Raw genomic sequence first — 10,768 nt, forward strand, 5'->3', positions numbered from 1 at the left:
CGTCCACACTAGGGGTTTTTGAAAATATCTCCGCCCACATTAAAACGGGTATTTGGGCGAATCTCCCCCCACTGGGCATGCGCAGGACACACAGAAAACATGCGAAGAGGAAACGGTATACTTGGTGCACGTTTGTCCAGTTACGGACATAGTTCCCTCTAAGCCGTGCACGCGCGCACACACGTTTTTCAACTAGCACACAAAGGAAATTAATGTGAGCATAAAAGGTTAGTTACCTAAAATAATGTAGTAGTTAATAATTACACTTATTGAAAATAATCTTTTAGTTAACTGTTTCTGTTAACTAGTTAGTCAGTTTTTCAAATACCACAACGCACATCACTAATTTACGTCACCTCATCTATCCTGTTCCGGTTTGTACAGCCACATCACAGCGGCAGCCATGTTTGGCGGACAGTGTTCATATCGTAAAGTTTACACAGATCTGTTTCAAATCCTGTAGATAGCTTACTAAGTTTTTATTGGAAAAAATATTGATTCACGATGTGGAATTCAAAAGAAGCGAAGGGCGTGAAGCACAAAAGAACAGCAAATTTGTTAAGGTTGAATGGCTTAACAAAATAGTAGAAACTGTTACACCGAAAGCTCATGAGGTCATGAATGTTCAGCTACGAGAAATATTTATGTATGATTTGGAAACTGGAGTTCATCTGTTTGTATTGTCGTGATGCGAAAGTTGCTGGCGAATTTGCTAGTGGAAAGAAGTGGGATGATATTTGAAAACTTGACTTTTTGAAGCATCATTTGGCAAGTAAATCGCATTTGGACGGTGTACAAAAGCTCAGGCAACAGAACCCATCATTACCTGTTACAGGAGTGCTACGCATGTTAGAGTTGAGTGCTAATGAGCGAGAGCGGAAATAATCAAACCCAGAGGAGATCAAAGTTGAGGTACAAGAATGGTCAGCTTTTGATTTCTCCGCAATTGCAGATTGTGACTTCACAGTTGGCGATGAACAAGTTAATGCCTTATGTCTAAAATATCATGATTTTCTAGCTGAAAATATTGTAATAGACTGTTTAATGAGTTCAAATTTTCCGTGCAAGAAAAAATTAAATCCAAACTGATTTCAAACTTTGCTCAAATGGCATTTGTACTTCAAAATGAACAGTTTTGCGACCTTGCACAGTTGATGGACATTGGGGGAATCTTTCTTGCATCTATTGCAGACCGTGAACCAGGTTTTAGCCCAATGAATCAACTCAAAAACAAGCTGAGAAACGGTTTAGGTGAACATCATTTGGATATGTTAGTGAGAATCAAAAGCTATCAATGGGATGGAAGTTCTATTAGTTGAGATAGAGTTTACAAGGAATGGATAAATGCCAAAGACAGGAAAGAGAAAAAATAACTGAGTGACTTTAATATGATAAAAAATTAAATATCTCCAACCTGATGGCATGAACATTGACTTCTCTAACTTCTGTTAATGCCCCTCCTCCCCTTCGTACCCCATCCCTTATTTATTTATTATTATTATAATGATTTTTTCTTTCCCCCTTTTTTTCTGTCTCTTTTCTCCCTCTGTCCCTCTCACTATAACTCCTTGCCCATCGTCTGAGCTTCCCCAACCCTTTCTTTCTCCCCAGGCTTCCCATCCCATGATCTTCTCCCTTCTCCAACCTCGTATCCCTTTTGCCAATCAACTTTCCAGGTCTTAGCTCCATCCCTCCCCCTCCTGTCTTCTTCTATCATTTCATATCTCCCCCTTCCACTTTCAAATCTCTTACTGTCTCTTCTTTCCGTTAGTCCTGACGAAGGGTCTCGGCCTGAAATGTTGACTATACCTCTTCCTATAGATGCTGCCTCGCCTGCTGTGTTCACCAGCTTTTTTTGTGTGTGTGACTTAAATATGTATGTTATTTTGTTGTTATTCTGTGCAGTTTTATGTCAAATATTTTGTAAACCTACATAATCTGTCCCATGTGTGCATTCAGTGCGTACATACTTTTGTCACAGGAAAAAAATTTGCACAACATAAGATTTTTGAGCACACTGATTACTAAAAATTAGAGGGAACATTGGTTACAGACTAGGAAACTTAAAAGGAAATTGCCAAACGACGGACAGCTGTTGGCGCTCATGCAGGAGGACTTAAAACTTAAAAAGAAACAAATAGTGGAACGTAAGGAGGCAACTGACAGGGAGTTCACGGACAGTATGATCCGGCTGACGACGAATACTGAAAAACTGACTAACTCTGTTGTAGAGGGATTTGCAATGATGAGGAATATAATGGCTCCCCCCACCCAGTACTTTTCACTGCCACAATACCAGCCTCACAGCCACTACAATAGCTACACATACGGACACACAGACGCCCGGGTGACCCCACCAACATCTTCCCCAATCCCACAGAGGGGTCACCCTGGAAACATTTCCTACAGCCATAGTCTCTTCACCGATGAAAGGGATGACAGGTTTTTTTTAAAACCTCCGGTTACCCCGCACACACTACAATGCCCAACCAGCGTTTTCAGATTTAAACACTCTGGAGAGTGTTTTAGAAAAGCTCCGTTTTCAGGGGAGGAAAACGCCGTTTCAGTGTGAATGGAGGGTCAAAATGAAGAGAAAAAACTTCGGTTACGGATTTATCCGGTCTAGCGTGGACGTGCATGCTGGTTTTTGGTCAGACTCTAAAATCTTCGGACTTACTCAGTTACCTTCATACTTGGTGACAGAAAAATCAGACCTGAGGCAATGTTGATCTCAAAATTAGGAAGCAACTCCTTCAAATAATTACTTTTCTAAATGTCATCGTAACACGGTATTAGTAGTGTGTAAAGCAAAAAGATTGGGATAAATAAACCTGTTGATTCATTGTTTCAACATACTACCAAATTGAAACACAAACAAGCAACCAAGACCATTATTGTACTAGTTCTTCAAAGTGGATTCCGATTCAATTATTTATCGCACATACATCAAAACACAGTGAAATGTCCTGAAGGGTCTCAGCCTGAAACATCAACGGTTTATTCTTTTCCCTAGATGCTGCCTAACTGACTGAGTTCCGCCAGTGTGTGTTGCTAGTGAAATGCATTGTTTGCGTTAACGAAACAGACAATTTAAAGATGTGCTGATGGCAGCTCACAAGTGATGCCACACATTCTGTCAGCAATAGAGCAAGCCCACAATGTTCAGCAGAACAACACAGAAAATAACAAGCCGTTTACCACCCACCCAATCACATACACACAGCCTCCAATGCCAGGTCAACCCACATCCGAAGTTCTTGGCCCCAGATTTTCAGACATCAAGCCTCAAATCTCTGGACAGGGGCTTCAACCTCCAGGAAGTTTTGAGAAATCAATGTTCATGCCATCAGGTTGGAATATAAGCTGTTTCTCCTCCAACCTGACTGTGGCCTCATTGTGGCAGTAGAGGAGGCCATGGACTGACATGTTGGAATGGGAAGTAGAACTGAGATGGGTGGACACTGGGATATCCCACTTTTTGTGGTGGATGGAGTGAAGGTGCTCGATGAAACTGGGTTTTGATCTTTGTTGGATATCAGTGATATACAAGAGGCCTCACCAGGAGCACTGGAAACAGTAGATGACCCCAAGAGCCCACCATCACCAACTCAAGGGCCTTGCCAATGACATCCCTAAATTATGTCAAGATAGTTGTGGCTGTCATGACATCACAATATGTCAACAGGATGAGGTGCCTCAGTGCTATACACGATCCAATTGAGGAACAATTCTCGACATCCAGCAGAATTGTAAATGGTAGCTCTTCACTCGAGGCATGGACACTTTAATTATGTAAATACAATCTTTTTGGTTGTATGTACCAACCCAGGAAGATTCCAAAGCTAAAATCAGCTGGAGGAATGTGGTGGGTTGATCAGTATTTGTTGGAGGGAAAGGGAGGCAGGCAATTGCCAACATTTCAGATTCCAGCATGCACAACCTCCGTTTTCCAAGATTCTGAAGTTGTTTTCAAAGGAATATTTTGCACAATCTAAAACACTCCCACAGTTTTGAGGTGGAAATTAACGATCTGTCCTCAGTACAGAAACAAGCCATGCTCAAGTGTGATTTCTGCTCCCACACACCTTCCCAGAAAGATTAGGGAGATAACTGAAGGTTTGATAAAAGTAGGACTTACCTAGATCTAACGTGGTTAAGAATACGGCTGCAATATCTAGAGAATCAGACAAGGGAATAACAGCCGATCAATATTGAAGCATGATGTCTAAAAGCTAGCACTGGTGATCGTTGGTGATGTACTATGGATTGCAGACAATAGTTCCAAATATCTTTTTAAATATACCTCTTCTGCATTATTTTCACAGAGTGTCTTCTACACACTGGTTGAATGTCCAAGTTGGGCAGTCATTCACTGATTCTGTTATGGTTATTATCCTATAGATTTATTGCTAATGCCCACAAGAAAATAAACTTCGGGGTTGTATATGGTGACATAAAACCTTGATAATAAAATTTATCTTGAACAGGTGAGGAAGAGATTACAGGGCAATGGGTATGCTATAGAAAAAAAATTTAAATCGTGTTAATGTAATTTCTATGAATTAGGAGGTGAATAACACTATCTGATAAACACAGAACATCAAACATTACCGCACAGTACAGGTCTTTTCGCCCACAATGCTGTGCCGACCTTTTAACTTGCACTCTGATCAGCTTAACCCTTCCCTTCTACATAACCGCCCATTTTTCTATCATCCATGCACCTAAGAGTTTCTTAAATGCCCTGATGTATGTTTCCCTACCAGCAACCCTGACAGAGTGTTTACAGGTGTGATAATGGAGATTTCAATTAAGATGCGTGTTGTCACATGAGCAAAGTCAGAGAGGTGCAGTTGGTAGATACTTAAAGTTAGTATTTTTGTTTGATACACATTCACAAATAAGCTGACAGCTTTTCGGATTGGGGAGATGGGAGAGGTGCTTTATTTGAACTACATGTAACAGTTTCAAATGCCTGAATCGTCCCACCATCATACCTCCCTGTTTGCACCTATATTACAGACACCTAATACACACAAGTAATGAATTTAAATCTCAAACACGAGGAAATCTGCAGGTGCTGGAATTTCAAGCAACACACATCAAAGTTGCTGGTGAATGCAGCAGGCCAGGCAGCATCTCTAGGAAGAGGTACAGTCAATGTTTCGGGCTGAGACCCCACTTTCAAATCTCTTGCTAGCTCTTCTTTCAGTTAGTCCTGACGAAGGGTTTCGGCCCAAAACGTTGACTGTATCTCTTCCTAGAGATGCTGCCTGGCCTGCTGCGTTCACCAGCAACTTTCATGTGTGTTGCATGAATTTAAATCTGTCTGTTCTTCATGCTTGGTTCATGGTTCTTAGGAACTCATTGTTCAGAGCTGCATTTTAGATTTAATCCATAATCCATATTTGAATCTGAAGGCTGGAGGCAATTAGCTATTTGCTGCATGTGCTAACCCTAAAAATCACTCTTACAATGTCTATACTCAATCTTAAAGAGATGAGAGGAAGAAAATGATGAAGAGACCGGAAATCTTTTCCCTTTACTGAGGACAATGCTAAACAAAGGAATACTGTTCTGTGATCTGGTGTTCAAATTTCAAGCAAATTAGGTACCAGATTTGGGGTGTGATATGTGCTTATGAAATAGCAGATGTGTAAAACTACTGTGGGCTGTGAATATGAAATCAAGGAAACTATTCAGAAAACTCACCAAACCAATAACATAGGGGCAGGTTGGCAACCTTGAGAAGGATGTTGGAAGGACAGTGCAAACTCACATCTGATTGGGAAGTCACTTCAAAGTTCAGAGTAAAATTTATTATCAGATTGCATACACGTTGCCACACACAACGCTGAGATTCTTTTTTTCTGAGGGCATACTTAACAAATGTAAACATAAATAGCAATAAATAAAGAGAGCATAAAATGACAAGATAAAATATCCTTAAAGCGAGTTCATCGGTTGTGGGAACACCAGAAATTGAGTAGGTGTAGTTTTCCCTTGTTCAAGAGTCTGATGTTTGAGGGGTAGTAACTGTTCTTGAATCTGAGTGGTGCAATTCAGGGCTCTTAAGATGATGGATGCTCCTTTTCTAAGGCAACATTTCACGTAGATGTGCTCAATGCTTGGGAGTGCTTTACACGTGGTGCACTGGACCGAACCCACTACCTTTTTTGGATTTTCTGCTCACACATGACTGTGGCTAGGCATAGGTCAAAAACAATCTACAAATTTGCTGACAATACAACCATTGTTGGTAGAATCTCAGGTGGTGACGAGAGGGCGAACAGGAGCGAGATATGCCAACTAGAAGAATGGTGCCACAGCAACAACCTGGCACTCAACGTCAGTAAGATGAAAGAGCTGAATGTGGATTTCAGTAAGGGTAAGACAAAGGAGCACATACCAATCCTCATAGAGGGATCAGAAGTGGAGAGAGTGAGCAGTTTCAAGTTCCTCACTGTCAAGATCTCTGAGGATCTAACCTGGTCCCAACATAACGATAGAACATAGAACAAAGAACAGTAGAACACAGTATAGGCCCTTCAGCCCACAATGTTGTGCCGACCCTTAAACCCTGTCTCCCATATAACCCCCCACCTTAAATTCCTCCATATACCTGTCTAGTAGTCTCTTAAATTTCACTAGTGTATCTGCCTCCACCACTGACTCAAACAATGCATTCCACACACCAACCACTCTCTGAGTTAAAAACCTTCCTCTAATATCCCCCTTGAACTTCCCACCCCTTACCTTAAACCCATGTCCTCTTGTATTGAACAGTGGTGCCCTGGGGAAGAGGCGCTGGCTGTCCACTCTATCTATTCCTCTTATTATCTTGTACACCTCTATCATGTCTCCTCTCATCCTCCTTCTCTCCAGAGTGTAAAGTCCTAGCTCCCTCAATCTCTGATCATAATGCATACTCTCCAAACCAGGCAGCATCCTGGTAAATCTCCTCTGTACCCTTTCCAATGCTTCCACATCCTTCCTATAGTGAGGCAACTAGAACTGGACACAGTACTCCAAGTGTGGCCTAACCAGAGTTTTATAGAGCTGCATCATTACCTCGCGACTCTTAAACTCTATCCCTCGGCTTATGAAAGCTAACACCCCATAAGCTTTCTTAACTACCCTATCTACCTGTGAGGCAACTTTCAGGGATCCGTGGACATGTACCCCCAGATCCCTCTGCTCCTCCACACTACCAAGTATTCTGCCATTTACTTTGTACTCTGCCTTGGAGTTTGTCCTTCCAAAGTGTACCACCTCACACTTCTCCAGGTTGAACTCCATCTGCCACTTCTCAGTCCACTTCTGCATCCTATCAATGTCCTCTGCAATCTTCTACAATCCTCTACACTACCCACAATACCACCAACCTTTGTGTTGTCTGCAAATTTGCCAACCCACCCTTCTACATCCAAGTCGTTAATAAATATCACGAAAATATCACGAGGTCCCAGAACTGATCCTTGTGGGACACCACAACCCTCCAATCTGAATGCACTCCCTCCACCACGACCCTCAGCTTTCTGCAGGCAAGCCAATTCTGAATCCACCTGGCCAAACTTCCCTGGATCCCATGCCTTCTGACTTTCTGAATAAGCCTACCATTGTGGAATCTTGTCAAATGCCTTACTAAAATTCATGTAGATCACATCCACTGCACTACCCTCATCTATATGCCTGGTCACCTCCTCAAAGAACTCTATCAGGCTTGTTAGACATGATCTGCCCTTCACAAAGCCATGCTGACTGTCCCTGATCAGACCATGATTCTCTAAGTGCCCATAGATCCTATCTCTAAGAATCTTTTCCAACAGCTTTCCCACCACAGACGTAAGGCTCACTGGTCTATAATTACCCAGACTATCCCTACTACCTTTTTTTGAACAAGGGGACAACACTCGCCTCCTTCTAGTCCTCTGGTACCATTCCCGTGGACAACAAGAACATAAAGATCCTAGCCAGAGGCTCAGCAATCTCTCCCCTCGCCTCGTGGAACAGCCTGGGGAATATTCCGTCAGGCCCCAGGGACTTATCCATCCTAATGTATTTTAACAACTCCAACACTTCCTCTCCCTTAATATCAACATGCTCCAGAACATTAACCTCACTCATACAGTCCTCACCGTCATCAAGTTCCCTCTCACTGGTGAATACTGAAGAGAAGTATTCATTGAGGACCTCGCTCACTTCCACGGCCTCCAGGCACATCTTCCCACCTTTATCTCTAATCGGTCCTATCTTCACTCCTGTCATCCTTTTGTTCTTCACATAATTGAAGAATGCCTTGGGGTTTTTCTTTACCCTACTTGCCAAGGCCTTCTCATGCCCCCTTCTTGCTCTCCTCAACTCCTTCTTAAGCTCCTTTATTGCTGCCCTATATTCCTCAATAGACCCATCTGATCCTTGTTTCCTAAACCTCATGTATGCTGCCTTCTTCTACCTGACTAAATTCTTCACCTCACTTGTCACCCATAGTTCCTTCACCTTACCATTCTTTATCTTCCTCACCGGGACAAATTTATCCCTAACATCCTGCAAGAGATCTCTAAACATGGACCACATGTCCATAGTACATTTCCCTGCAAAAACATCATCCCAATTCACACCCACAAGTTCTAGCCTCATAGCTCATAATTTGCCCTTCCCCAATTAAAAATTTTCCTGTCCTTTCTGATTCTATTCTTTTCCATGATAATGTTAAAGGCCAGGGAGCAGTGATCACTGTCCCCTAGATGCTCACCCACTGAGAGATCTGTGACCTGACCTGGTTCGTTACCTAATATTTGATCTAGTATTGTATTCCCCCAGTTGGCCTGTCAACATACTGTGACAGGAATCTGTCCTGGACACACTTAACAAACTCTGCTCCGCCTAAACCATTGGAACTAATCAGGTGCCAGTCAATATTAGGGAAGTTAAAGTCACCCATGAATAACAACCCTGTTATTTTGGCACCTTTCCAAAATCTGCCTCCCAATCTGCTCCTCGGTAACTCTGCTGCTACCAGGGGGCCTATAGAATACTCCCAGTAGAGTAACTGCTCCCTTTCTGTTCCTGACTTCTACCCATACTGACTCAAAAGAAGATCCTGCTACATGAACCACCCTTTCTGTAGCTGTAATAATATCCGTGACTAGTAACGCCACCCCTCCTCCCCTCCCCCCCCCATCCCTTTTAAAGCACTGAAATCCAGGAATATTGAGAATCCATTCCTGCCCTGGTGCCAGCTAAGTCTCTGTAATGGCCACTACATCATAATTCCATGTATGTATCCAAGCTCACAGTTCATCACCTTTGTCCTGATGCTTCTTGCATTAAAGTACACACATTTTAGCCCTTCTACCTTACTGTCTTTACACCCTTTATTCTGCTTCTCTTTCCTCAAAGCCTCTTCATATTTTAGGTCTAGCTTTACTCCATGCACTATACTTTTAGTTCTCGCATGACCTTCATCCTCCTCCACCTCACTATCTGCTCTAACACTCTGGTTCCCCTCCCCCTGCAAATTAGTTTAAACCCCCCCCCCCCCCGAGCAGCACTCCCCACAAGGATGTTAGTCCCCCTCCAGTTCAGGTGCAACCCGTCCCGTTGGAACAGGTCCCACCTTCCCTGGAAGAAGCCCCAATTGTCCAGAAACATGAAGCCCTCCCTCCTGCACCAACTCCTTAGCCACGTATTCAGCTGCATTATCTTCCTATTTCTAGCCTCACTAGCACGTGGCACGGGTAGCAGTCCTGAGATTGCAACCCTGGAGGTTGTAGTCATAAAGAAGACAAGATAGCAGCTATACTTTATTAGGAGTTTGAAGAGATTTGGCATGTCAACAAATACACTCAAAAAGTTCTATAGTTGAACCGTGGAGAGCATTCTGACATTCTGAGCATTCTCACTGTCTGGTATGGAAGGGCTACTTGCACAGGACCGAAAGAAGCTGCAGAGGGTTTGTAAATTTAGTTGACTGCATATTGGTACTAGCCTACAAAGTACCCAGGATATCTTCAAGGAGCTGAATCACAGAAAGGCAGCATCCGTTATTAAGGACCTCCAGCACCTAGGGCATGCCCTTTTCTCACTGTTACCATCAGGTAGGAGGTACAGAAGCCTGAAGGCACACACTCAGCAATTCAGGAACAGCTTCTTCCCCTCTGTCACCCGATTCCTAAATGGACATAGAAGTTTTGAACATTACCTCACTTTTTTTAATATACAGTATTTCTGTTTTTGCACATTTTAAAAAATCTATTCAATATACATAACTGATTTACTTATTTATTTAGTATTATTTTTTCTCTCTCTCTCTGCTAGATTATGTACTGCATTGAACTGCTACTGCTAAGTTAACAAATTTCATGTCACATGCTGGTGATAATAATAAACCTGATTGTGAAGGCAGCTGTGTTCCCATACCAGGCCATAAAGCAGCCAGTCAGCACACTTTCTACCACACATCTATAGAAGCTTGCTATGGTTTTTGATGACATGCCCAATCTCCACAGACTCCTGAGGAGGTAGAGGCACTGACGTGCTTTCTTTGCAAATATATTTATATGAGCAGCCCAGGCCAGGTCCTCTAAGATAGGCATCCACCCTCTCAGCCTCTTATTCTCCAATGAGTACTGGCTCACGAACATCTGGTTTCCCTCTCCTGAAGTCTGCAATCTGTTCCTTGGTCTTATTGACACCTGAGTGAGTGGTTGTAGTTGTGGCCACCACTCAACTAAACTTTCAATCACCATTCTGAATGCTGATTTAT

The sequence above is a fragment of the Mobula hypostoma genome, chromosome 12 (assembly GCF_963921235.1).
Source record: "Mobula hypostoma chromosome 12, sMobHyp1.1, whole genome shotgun sequence".
In the NCBI taxonomy this organism is placed as follows: domain Eukaryota; kingdom Metazoa; phylum Chordata; class Chondrichthyes; order Myliobatiformes; family Myliobatidae; genus Mobula; species Mobula hypostoma.